At 39.5% G+C, this 6,834-nt stretch overlaps 42 non-coding genes across 42 annotated transcripts; all 42 read left to right on the top strand.

Moving 5' to 3' along the window:
- Positions 1–166: 166 nt before the first annotated feature.
- On the top strand, positions 167–240 carry TRNAV-CAC. The gene has a single exon. It is a non-coding gene; the product is annotated as a tRNA-Val (tRNA).
- Positions 241–325: 85 nt separating this feature from the next.
- TRNAV-CAC lies at positions 326–399 on the top strand. The gene has a single exon. It is a non-coding gene; the product is annotated as a tRNA-Val (tRNA).
- An 85-nt stretch (positions 400–484) lies between these two features.
- Positions 485–558, top strand: TRNAV-CAC. Its single transcript has one exon. It is a non-coding gene; the product is annotated as a tRNA-Val (tRNA).
- An 85-nt stretch (positions 559–643) lies between these two features.
- Positions 644–717, top strand: TRNAV-CAC. The gene has a single exon. It is a non-coding gene; the product is annotated as a tRNA-Val (tRNA).
- Positions 718–802: 85 nt separating this feature from the next.
- Positions 803–876, top strand: TRNAV-CAC. Its single transcript has one exon. It is a non-coding gene; the product is annotated as a tRNA-Val (tRNA).
- Positions 877–961: 85 nt separating this feature from the next.
- Positions 962–1,035, top strand: TRNAV-CAC. The gene has a single exon. It is a non-coding gene; the product is annotated as a tRNA-Val (tRNA).
- Positions 1,036–1,120: 85 nt separating this feature from the next.
- Positions 1,121–1,194, top strand: TRNAV-CAC. The gene has a single exon. It is a non-coding gene; the product is annotated as a tRNA-Val (tRNA).
- An 85-nt stretch (positions 1,195–1,279) lies between these two features.
- Positions 1,280–1,353, top strand: TRNAV-CAC. Its single transcript has one exon. It is a non-coding gene; the product is annotated as a tRNA-Val (tRNA).
- An 85-nt stretch (positions 1,354–1,438) lies between these two features.
- Positions 1,439–1,512, top strand: TRNAV-CAC. The gene has a single exon. It is a non-coding gene; the product is annotated as a tRNA-Val (tRNA).
- An 85-nt stretch (positions 1,513–1,597) lies between these two features.
- TRNAV-CAC lies at positions 1,598–1,671 on the top strand. Its single transcript has one exon. It is a non-coding gene; the product is annotated as a tRNA-Val (tRNA).
- Positions 1,672–1,756: 85 nt separating this feature from the next.
- On the top strand, positions 1,757–1,830 carry TRNAV-CAC. Its single transcript has one exon. It is a non-coding gene; the product is annotated as a tRNA-Val (tRNA).
- Positions 1,831–1,915: 85 nt separating this feature from the next.
- On the top strand, positions 1,916–1,989 carry TRNAV-CAC. Its single transcript has one exon. It is a non-coding gene; the product is annotated as a tRNA-Val (tRNA).
- Positions 1,990–2,074: 85 nt separating this feature from the next.
- TRNAV-CAC lies at positions 2,075–2,148 on the top strand. Its single transcript has one exon. It is a non-coding gene; the product is annotated as a tRNA-Val (tRNA).
- An 85-nt stretch (positions 2,149–2,233) lies between these two features.
- On the top strand, positions 2,234–2,307 carry TRNAV-CAC. Its single transcript has one exon. It is a non-coding gene; the product is annotated as a tRNA-Val (tRNA).
- Positions 2,308–2,392: 85 nt separating this feature from the next.
- On the top strand, positions 2,393–2,466 carry TRNAV-CAC. The gene has a single exon. It is a non-coding gene; the product is annotated as a tRNA-Val (tRNA).
- Positions 2,467–2,551: 85 nt separating this feature from the next.
- Positions 2,552–2,625, top strand: TRNAV-CAC. The gene has a single exon. It is a non-coding gene; the product is annotated as a tRNA-Val (tRNA).
- An 85-nt stretch (positions 2,626–2,710) lies between these two features.
- On the top strand, positions 2,711–2,784 carry TRNAV-CAC. The gene has a single exon. It is a non-coding gene; the product is annotated as a tRNA-Val (tRNA).
- An 85-nt stretch (positions 2,785–2,869) lies between these two features.
- TRNAV-CAC lies at positions 2,870–2,943 on the top strand. The gene has a single exon. It is a non-coding gene; the product is annotated as a tRNA-Val (tRNA).
- An 85-nt stretch (positions 2,944–3,028) lies between these two features.
- On the top strand, positions 3,029–3,102 carry TRNAV-CAC. The gene has a single exon. It is a non-coding gene; the product is annotated as a tRNA-Val (tRNA).
- An 85-nt stretch (positions 3,103–3,187) lies between these two features.
- TRNAV-CAC lies at positions 3,188–3,261 on the top strand. Its single transcript has one exon. It is a non-coding gene; the product is annotated as a tRNA-Val (tRNA).
- Positions 3,262–3,346: 85 nt separating this feature from the next.
- Positions 3,347–3,420, top strand: TRNAV-CAC. Its single transcript has one exon. It is a non-coding gene; the product is annotated as a tRNA-Val (tRNA).
- Positions 3,421–3,505: 85 nt separating this feature from the next.
- On the top strand, positions 3,506–3,579 carry TRNAV-CAC. Its single transcript has one exon. It is a non-coding gene; the product is annotated as a tRNA-Val (tRNA).
- An 85-nt stretch (positions 3,580–3,664) lies between these two features.
- On the top strand, positions 3,665–3,738 carry TRNAV-CAC. The gene has a single exon. It is a non-coding gene; the product is annotated as a tRNA-Val (tRNA).
- Positions 3,739–3,823: 85 nt separating this feature from the next.
- On the top strand, positions 3,824–3,897 carry TRNAV-CAC. The gene has a single exon. It is a non-coding gene; the product is annotated as a tRNA-Val (tRNA).
- Positions 3,898–3,982: 85 nt separating this feature from the next.
- Positions 3,983–4,056, top strand: TRNAV-CAC. Its single transcript has one exon. It is a non-coding gene; the product is annotated as a tRNA-Val (tRNA).
- Positions 4,057–4,240: 184 nt separating this feature from the next.
- Positions 4,241–4,314, top strand: TRNAV-CAC. Its single transcript has one exon. It is a non-coding gene; the product is annotated as a tRNA-Val (tRNA).
- An 85-nt stretch (positions 4,315–4,399) lies between these two features.
- TRNAV-CAC lies at positions 4,400–4,473 on the top strand. Its single transcript has one exon. It is a non-coding gene; the product is annotated as a tRNA-Val (tRNA).
- Positions 4,474–4,558: 85 nt separating this feature from the next.
- Positions 4,559–4,632, top strand: TRNAV-CAC. The gene has a single exon. It is a non-coding gene; the product is annotated as a tRNA-Val (tRNA).
- Positions 4,633–4,717: 85 nt separating this feature from the next.
- On the top strand, positions 4,718–4,791 carry TRNAV-CAC. Its single transcript has one exon. It is a non-coding gene; the product is annotated as a tRNA-Val (tRNA).
- An 85-nt stretch (positions 4,792–4,876) lies between these two features.
- Positions 4,877–4,950, top strand: TRNAV-CAC. The gene has a single exon. It is a non-coding gene; the product is annotated as a tRNA-Val (tRNA).
- An 85-nt stretch (positions 4,951–5,035) lies between these two features.
- TRNAV-CAC lies at positions 5,036–5,109 on the top strand. The gene has a single exon. It is a non-coding gene; the product is annotated as a tRNA-Val (tRNA).
- An 85-nt stretch (positions 5,110–5,194) lies between these two features.
- Positions 5,195–5,268, top strand: TRNAV-CAC. The gene has a single exon. It is a non-coding gene; the product is annotated as a tRNA-Val (tRNA).
- An 85-nt stretch (positions 5,269–5,353) lies between these two features.
- TRNAV-CAC lies at positions 5,354–5,427 on the top strand. The gene has a single exon. It is a non-coding gene; the product is annotated as a tRNA-Val (tRNA).
- Positions 5,428–5,512: 85 nt separating this feature from the next.
- Positions 5,513–5,586, top strand: TRNAV-CAC. The gene has a single exon. It is a non-coding gene; the product is annotated as a tRNA-Val (tRNA).
- An 85-nt stretch (positions 5,587–5,671) lies between these two features.
- On the top strand, positions 5,672–5,745 carry TRNAV-CAC. The gene has a single exon. It is a non-coding gene; the product is annotated as a tRNA-Val (tRNA).
- Positions 5,746–5,830: 85 nt separating this feature from the next.
- On the top strand, positions 5,831–5,904 carry TRNAV-CAC. Its single transcript has one exon. It is a non-coding gene; the product is annotated as a tRNA-Val (tRNA).
- Positions 5,905–5,989: 85 nt separating this feature from the next.
- TRNAV-CAC lies at positions 5,990–6,063 on the top strand. Its single transcript has one exon. It is a non-coding gene; the product is annotated as a tRNA-Val (tRNA).
- Positions 6,064–6,148: 85 nt separating this feature from the next.
- TRNAV-CAC lies at positions 6,149–6,222 on the top strand. Its single transcript has one exon. It is a non-coding gene; the product is annotated as a tRNA-Val (tRNA).
- Positions 6,223–6,307: 85 nt separating this feature from the next.
- TRNAV-CAC lies at positions 6,308–6,381 on the top strand. Its single transcript has one exon. It is a non-coding gene; the product is annotated as a tRNA-Val (tRNA).
- Positions 6,382–6,466: 85 nt separating this feature from the next.
- Positions 6,467–6,540, top strand: TRNAV-CAC. The gene has a single exon. It is a non-coding gene; the product is annotated as a tRNA-Val (tRNA).
- A 26-nt stretch (positions 6,541–6,566) lies between these two features.
- TRNAV-CAC lies at positions 6,567–6,640 on the top strand. The gene has a single exon. It is a non-coding gene; the product is annotated as a tRNA-Val (tRNA).
- An 86-nt stretch (positions 6,641–6,726) lies between these two features.
- On the top strand, positions 6,727–6,800 carry TRNAV-CAC. Its single transcript has one exon. It is a non-coding gene; the product is annotated as a tRNA-Val (tRNA).
- Positions 6,801–6,834: the final 34 nt, after the last annotated feature.

Raw genomic sequence — 6,834 nt, 5'->3', positions numbered from 1 at the left:
TGAGCTTGTCTATGTGGTGTAGTTGGTTATCACGCTTGTCTCAGACACTACAGGTCCCTAGTTTGAACCTGGGCTCATACATTTTTAAAATTATGTTTTTACTTTTTCCTGAACAACGTTTTCACTGTTGATTCGAGTTCAAATCATTATTTTGGTTTCTGAGCTTGTCTGGGTGGTGTAGTTGGTTATCACGCTAGTCTCACACACTAGAGGTCCCCAGTTCGAACCTGGGCTCAGACATTTTTAAAATTATGTTTTTACTTTTTCCTGAACAACGTTTTCACTGTTGATTCGAGTTCAAATCATTATTTTGGTTTCTGAGCTTGTCTGGGTGGTGTAGTTGGTTATCACGCTAGTCTCACACACTAGAGGTCCCCAGTTCGAACCTGGGCTCAGACATTTTTAAAATTATGTTTTTACTTTTTCCTGAACAACGTTTTCACTGTTGATTCGAGTTCAAATCATTATTTTGGTTTCTGAGCTTGTCTGGGTGGTGTAGTTGGTTATCACGCTAGTCTCACACACTAGAGGTCCCCAGTTCGAACCTGGGCTCAGACATTTTTAAAATTATGTTTTTACTTTTTCCTGAACAACGTTTTCACTGTTGATTCGAGTTCAAATCATTATTTTGGTTTCTGAGCTTGTCTGGGTGGTGTAGTTGGTTATCACGCTAGTCTCACACACTAGAGGTCCCCAGTTCGAACCTGGGCTCAGACATTTTTAAAATTATGTTTTTACTTTTTCCTGAACAACGTTTTCACTGTTGATTCGAGTTCAAATCATTATTTTGGTTTCTGAGCTTGTCTGGGTGGTGTAGTTGGTTATCACGCTAGTCTCACACACTAGAGGTCCCCAGTTCGAACCTGGGCTCAGACATTTTTAAAATTATGTTTTTACTTTTTCCTGAACAACGTTTTCACTGTTGATTCGAGTTCAAATCATTATTTTGGTTTCTGAGCTTGTCTGGGTGGTGTAGTTGGTTATCACGCTAGTCTCACACACTAGAGGTCCCCAGTTCGAACCTGGGCTCAGACATTTTTAAAATTATGTTTTTACTTTTTCCTGAACAACGTTTTCACTGTTGATTCGAGTTCAAATCATTATTTTGGTTTCTGAGCTTGTCTGGGTGGTGTAGTTGGTTATCACGCTAGTCTCACACACTAGAGGTCCCCAGTTCGAACCTGGGCTCAGACATTTTTAAAATTATGTTTTTACTTTTTCCTGAACAACGTTTTCACTGTTGATTCGAGTTCAAATCATTATTTTGGTTTCTGAGCTTGTCTGGGTGGTGTAGTTGGTTATCACGCTAGTCTCACACACTAGAGGTCCCCAGTTCGAACCTGGGCTCAGACATTTTTAAAATTATGTTTTTACTTTTTCCTGAACAACGTTTTCACTGTTGATTCGAGTTCAAATCATTATTTTGGTTTCTGAGCTTGTCTGGGTGGTGTAGTTGGTTATCACGCTAGTCTCACACACTAGAGGTCCCCAGTTCGAACCTGGGCTCAGACATTTTTAAAATTATGTTTTTACTTTTTCCTGAACAACGTTTTCACTGTTGATTCGAGTTCAAATCATTATTTTGGTTTCTGAGCTTGTCTGGGTGGTGTAGTTGGTTATCACGCTAGTCTCACACACTAGAGGTCCCCAGTTCGAACCTGGGCTCAGACATTTTTAAAATTATGTTTTTACTTTTTCCTGAACAACGTTTTCACTGTTGATTCGAGTTCAAATCATTATTTTGGTTTCTGAGCTTGTCTGGGTGGTGTAGTTGGTTATCACGCTAGTCTCACACACTAGAGGTCCCCAGTTCGAACCTGGGCTCAGACATTTTTAAAATTATGTTTTTACTTTTTCCTGAACAACGTTTTCACTGTTGATTCGAGTTCAAATCATTATTTTGGTTTCTGAGCTTGTCTGGGTGGTGTAGTTGGTTATCACGCTAGTCTCACACACTAGAGGTCCCCAGTTCGAACCTGGGCTCAGACATTTTTAAAATTATGTTTTTACTTTTTCCTGAACAACGTTTTCACTGTTGATTCGAGTTCAAATCATTATTTTGGTTTCTGAGCTTGTCTGGGTGGTGTAGTTGGTTATCACGCTAGTCTCACACACTAGAGGTCCCCAGTTCGAACCTGGGCTCAGACATTTTTAAAATTATGTTTTTACTTTTTCCTGAACAACGTTTTCACTGTTGATTCGAGTTCAAATCATTATTTTGGTTTCTGAGCTTGTCTGGGTGGTGTAGTTGGTTATCACGCTAGTCTCACACACTAGAGGTCCCCAGTTCGAACCTGGGCTCAGACATTTTTAAAATTATGTTTTTACTTTTTCCTGAACAACGTTTTCACTGTTGATTCGAGTTCAAATCATTATTTTGGTTTCTGAGCTTGTCTGGGTGGTGTAGTTGGTTATCACGCTAGTCTCACACACTAGAGGTCCCCAGTTCGAACCTGGGCTCAGACATTTTTAAAATTATGTTTTTACTTTTTCCTGAACAACGTTTTCACTGTTGATTCGAGTTCAAATCATTATTTTGGTTTCTGAGCTTGTCTGGGTGGTGTAGTTGGTTATCACGCTAGTCTCACACACTAGAGGTCCCCAGTTCGAACCTGGGCTCAGACATTTTTAAAATTATGTTTTTACTTTTTCCTGAACAACGTTTTCACTGTTGATTCGAGTTCAAATCATTATTTTGGTTTCTGAGCTTGTCTGGGTGGTGTAGTTGGTTATCACGCTAGTCTCACACACTAGAGGTCCCCAGTTCGAACCTGGGCTCAGACATTTTTAAAATTATGTTTTTACTTTTTCCTGAACAACGTTTTCACTGTTGATTCGAGTTCAAATCATTATTTTGGTTTCTGAGCTTGTCTGGGTGGTGTAGTTGGTTATCACGCTAGTCTCACACACTAGAGGTCCCCAGTTCGAACCTGGGCTCAGACATTTTTAAAATTATGTTTTTACTTTTTCCTGAACAACGTTTTCACTGTTGATTCGAGTTCAAATCATTATTTTGGTTTCTGAGCTTGTCTGGGTGGTGTAGTTGGTTATCACGCTAGTCTCACACACTAGAGGTCCCCAGTTCGAACCTGGGCTCAGACATTTTTAAAATTATGTTTTTACTTTTTCCTGAACAACGTTTTCACTGTTGATTCGAGTTCAAATCATTATTTTGGTTTCTGAGCTTGTCTGGGTGGTGTAGTTGGTTATCACGCTAGTCTCACACACTAGAGGTCCCCAGTTCGAACCTGGGCTCAGACATTTTTAAAATTATGTTTTTACTTTTTCCTGAACAACGTTTTCACTGTTGATTCGAGTTCAAATCATTATTTTGGTTTCTGAGCTTGTCTGGGTGGTGTAGTTGGTTATCACGCTAGTCTCACACACTAGAGGTCCCCAGTTCGAACCTGGGCTCAGACATTTTTAAAATTATGTTTTTACTTTTTCCTGAACAACGTTTTCACTGTTGATTCGAGTTCAAATCATTATTTTGGTTTCTGAGCTTGTCTGGGTGGTGTAGTTGGTTATCACGCTAGTCTCACACACTAGAGGTCCCCAGTTCGAACCTGGGCTCAGACATTTTTAAAATTATGTTTTTACTTTTTCCTGAACAACGTTTTCACTGTTGATTCGAGTTCAAATCATTATTTTGGTTTCTGAGCTTGTCTGGGTGGTGTAGTTGGTTATCACGCTAGTCTCACACACTAGAGGTCCCCAGTTCGAACCTGGGCTCAGACATTTTTAAAATTATGTTTTTACTTTTTCCTGAACAACGTTTTCACTGTTGATTCGAGTTCAAATCATTATTTTGGTTTCTGAGCTTGTCTGGGTGGTGTAGTTGGTTATCACGCTAGTCTCACACACTAGAGGTCCCCAGTTCGAACCTGGGCTCAGACATTTTTAAAATTATGTTTTTACTTTTTCCTGAACAACGTTTTCACTGTTGATTCGAGTTCAAATCATTATTTTGGTTTCTGAGCTTGTCTGGGTGGTGTAGTTGGTTATCACGCTAGTCTCACACACTAGAGGTCCCCAGTTCGAACCTGGGCTCAGACATTTTTAAAATTATGTTTTTACTTTTTCCTGAACAACGTTTTCACTGTTGATTCGAGTTCAAATCATTATCTTGGTTTCTGAGCTTGTCTGGGTGGTGTAGTTGGTTATCACGCTAGCTCACACACTAGAGGTCCCAAGTTCGAACCTGGGCTCAGTTCAAATCATTATTTTCGTTTCTGAGCATGTCTGGGTGGTGTAGTTGGTTATCACGCTAGTCTCACACACTAGAGGTCCCTAGTTCGAACCTGGGCTCAGACATTTTTAAAATTATGTTTTTACTTTTTCCTGAACAACGTTTTCACTGTTGATTCGAGTTCAAATCATTATTTTGGTTTCTGAGCTTGTCTGGGTGGTGTAGTTGGTTATCACGCTAGTCTCACACACTAGAGGTCCCTAGTTCGAACCTGGGCTCAGACATTTTTAAAATTATGTTTTTACTTTTTCCTGAACAACGTTTTCACTGTTGATTCGAGTTCAAATCATTATTTTGGTTTCTGAGCTTGTCTGGGTGGTGTAGTTGGTTATCACGCTAGTCTCACACACTAGAGGTCCCTAGTTCGAACCTGGGCTCAGACATTTTTAAAATTATGTTTTTACTTTTTCCTGAACAACGTTTTCACTGTTGATTCGAGTTCAAATCATTATTTTGGTTTCTGAGCTTGTCTGGGTGGTGTAGTTGGTTATCACGCTAGTCTCACACACTAGAGGTCCCTAGTTCGAACCTGGGCTCAGACATTTTTAAAATTATGTTTTTACTTTTTCCTGAACAACGTTTTCACTGTTGATTCGAGTTCAAATCATTATTTTGGTTTCTGAGCTTGTCTGGGTGGTGTAGTTGGTTATCACGCTAGTCTCACACACTAGAGGTCCCTAGTTCGAACCTGGGCTCAGACATTTTTAAAATTATGTTTTTACTTTTTCCTGAACAACGTTTTCACTGTTGATTCGAGTTCAAATCATTATTTTGGTTTCTGAGCTTGTCTGGGTGGTGTAGTTGGTTATCACGCTAGTCTCACACACTAGAGGTCCCTAGTTCGAACCTGGGCTCAGACATTTTTAAAATTATGTTTTTACTTTTTCCTGAACAACGTTTTCACTGTTGATTCGAGTTCAAATCATTATTTTGGTTTCTGAGCTTGTCTGGGTGGTGTAGTTGGTTATCACGCTAGTCTCACACACTAGAGGTCCCTAGTTCGAACCTGGGCTCAGACATTTTTAAAATTATGTTTTTACTTTTTCCTGAACAACGTTTTCACTGTTGATTCGAGTTCAAATCATTATTTTGGTTTCTGAGCTTGTCTGGGTGGTGTAGTTGGTTATCACGCTAGTCTCACACACTAGAGGTCCCTAGTTCGAACCTGGGCTCAGACATTTTTAAAATTATGTTTTTACTTTTTCCTGAACAACGTTTTCACTGTTGATTCGAGTTCAAATCATTATTTTGGTTTCTGAGCTTGTCTGGGTGGTGTAGTTGGTTATCACGCTAGTCTCACACACTAGAGGTCCCTAGTTCGAACCTGGGCTCAGACATTTTTAAAATTATGTTTTTACTTTTTCCTGAACAACGTTTTCACTGTTGATTCGAGTTCAAATCATTATTTTGGTTTCTGAGCTTGTCTGGGTGGTGTAGTTGGTTATCACGCTAGTCTCACACACTAGAGGTCCCTAGTTCGAACCTGGGCTCAGACATTTTTAAAATTATGTTTTTACTTTTTCCTGAACAACGTTTTCACTGTTGATTCGAGTTCAAATCATTATTTTGGTTTCTGAGCTTGTCTGGGTGGTGTAGTTGGTTATCACGCTAGTCTCACACACTAGAGGTCCCTAGTTCGAACCTGGGCTCAGACATTTTTAAAATTATGTTTTTACTTTTTCCTGAACAACGTTTTCACTGTTGATTCGAGTTCAAATCATTATTTTGGTTTCTGAGCTTGTCTGGGTGGTGTAGTTGGTTATCACGCTAGTCTCACACACTAGAGGTCCCTAGTTCGAACCTGGGCTCAGACATTTTTAAAATTATGTTTTTACTTTTTCCTGAACAACGTTTTCACTGTTGATTCGAGTTCAAATCATTATTTTGGTTTCTGAGCTTGTCTGGGTGGTGTAGTTGGTTATCACGCTAGTCTCACACACTAGAGGTCCCTAGTTCGAACCTGGGCTCAGACATTTTTAAAATTATGTTTTTACTTTTTCCTGAACAACGTTTTCACTGTTGATTCGAGTTCAAATCATTATTTTGGTTTCTGAGCTTGTCTGGGTGGTGTAGTTGGTTATCACGCTAGTCTCACACACTACAGGTCCCTAGTTCGAACCTGGGCTCAGACATTTTTAAAATTATGTTTTTACTTTTTCCTGAACAACGTTTTCACTGTTGATTCGAGTTCAAATCATTATTTTGGTTTCTGAGCTTGTCTGGGTGGTGTAGTTGGTTATCACGCTAGTCTCACACACTAGAGGTCCCCAATTCGAACCTGGGCTGAGTTCAAATCATTATTTTTGTTTCTGAGCATGTCTGGGTTTTGTAGTTGGTTATCACGCTAGTCTCACACACTAGAGGTCCCCAGTTCGAACCTGGGCTTAGATATTTTTAAAATTATGTTTTTACTTTTTCCTGAACAATGTTTTTACTGTTTGATTCGAGTTTAAATCATTATTTTGGTTTCTGAGCTTGTCTGGGTGGTGTAGTTGGTTATCACGCTAGTCTCACACACTAGACGTCCCCGGTTCGAACCTAGGATCAGACATTTTTAAAATTATGTGGTTATCACGCTAGTCTCA

Source organism: Cucurbita pepo, unplaced genomic scaffold (assembly GCF_002806865.2).
Source record: "Cucurbita pepo subsp. pepo cultivar mu-cu-16 unplaced genomic scaffold, ASM280686v2 Cp4.1_scaffold001671, whole genome shotgun sequence".
Classification (NCBI taxonomy): Eukaryota; Viridiplantae; Streptophyta; class Magnoliopsida; order Cucurbitales; family Cucurbitaceae; genus Cucurbita; species Cucurbita pepo.
The sequence above is the reverse complement of the archived record's forward strand: the minus strand, read 5'-3'. Positions and strand labels throughout refer to the sequence as shown.